The sequence below is a fragment of the Mandrillus leucophaeus genome, unplaced genomic scaffold (genome assembly GCF_000951045.1).
Source record: "Mandrillus leucophaeus isolate KB7577 unplaced genomic scaffold, Mleu.le_1.0 Scaffold276, whole genome shotgun sequence".
Lineage (NCBI taxonomy): Eukaryota > Metazoa > Chordata > Mammalia > Primates > Cercopithecidae > Mandrillus > Mandrillus leucophaeus.
This window is the reverse complement of record NW_012102876.1, coordinates 230,341-232,086: the sequence shown is the minus strand read 5'-3', so window position 1 is coordinate 232,086 and position 1,746 is coordinate 230,341.

The window sequence follows — 1,746 nt, the reverse complement described above, 5'->3', positions numbered from 1 at the left end:
TTGGGGGAATTAGAAAGCAGTCAATGAAATAAAGGAACCTTAAGAAAAACTATCATCTGCCTAAATTCCATGGAAGCTTTTTATTAGATAATAAAACTATGGTTTATCCTCTCCTCTCCCTTCCCTTCTCTGCCCCTTCTTCTCCTCCCCACCCCTTCTATCCAATCTATCCCACCCACCGATGCCAATATAAGTAACCTGCCCATATCGCTCTCCTCTGTTTAAAAATCAACTGATTTATTACTACTGCCTTCAGCCTAAAGTACTTAATATGGCACATAAGATAAATCAAAACTTGGTCTATTTCTGATACTGGTTTTTCATCCTCATAAGGCTCAAGAGCTAACCATACGAGACTAGGTATTTGTCATCTGTCAAGACCTAGCTCAAAGATTCTTTTCTGAAACTATTCCTGACATTCCTTGAAGAATGGGCTCCTCCTTCTTCCATAATTTTATGGTGCTAATGCTATTATGAAACTTTTAACCTATGTTTTGTTTATTTATGATTCTGTCTCACAATGAGATCATATGATATCATTTGGCTCTGTATCCCCAACCAAATCTTATCTTGAATTTTAATCCACACATGTTGAGGGAGGGACCTGATGGGAGATAATTGGATTATTGGAGGGGTTTTCCCCCATGCTGTTCTCATGATAATGAGTGAGTTCTCACGAAATCTGATGGTTTGAAAGTGTGGTGCTTCCCCTTCACTCACGCTCTCTCTGTCTCTCCTGCTGCCTTGTGAAAAAGGTGCCTTCTTCCCCTTCACCTTCTGCCATGATTGTAAGTTTCCTGAGGCCTCTCCAGCCATGCAGAACTGTGAGTCAATTTAATGTCTTTTGTTTATAAATTGCCAAGTCTCAGGTAGTACATTTGTAGCAGTGTGAGAATGGACATCATAATATTCTCAAAAGAGGCCCTACATTTCATTTTCAACATTCCATTGTCAATTTTCAGGGTACCTGAAACTGTGGTTTAGCTTTTTGTACCTTTGTTAACAACTCATAAATACCACTTGTTAAATTACCAGAAATTTCTACTGTTTAGATGGATAGGAGAGGTAGTTTGCAGGTGGTAGGGAGATGATTTTATGCCACTCTTACTTCTGTCTTGGTTTCTACATTCCAAACCTGGGAAGTGGCTCCTTGGGAGATTGATATACTCCAACCATATCACTCATCTCTGCCTCTGAATCTCAACTCCAACCCCATTTGATCTCTCTGCTATATACTTTTGCCTTTCAAATACTTTCTGACAAGAACTTTCAAAAAAAATACAGAAAAACATGTTTTTTCCAAAAATTCCCTGAACTCATTAAATGAAACCAAATCTTCCAGAGTCTTTAAATTTTTTATGCCAAATTTAGTAACTTTGATAGACAGTTGATCCCTGCTTTCACCTCCAAATTTTGAACATGTAATTTTAATTTTCCTCTGATTATTGTAGAAAATGAATTTATATGAGTGAAATTAAAATTTTCAGTGTTTTGTTATATTATTTGTCTTTCTTAATATTACTTTTTTAGTAATAAGAAGCTTTTATTTCTAATATTAAACTTTATAATAAATAAATAAATTTTACAATATTTCAGAAATATAGAAAATGACACTTGCAAATTTGTAATTTCAACTTTTCAAAACAAAAGCCTTCATTTTTCAGCTTTTATTCCTTTATATATAATTTAAATTTCTTCTAATGGCATTCTAATTTAGAGGTGTTACTGAACAGTAGCCTTGCCTTC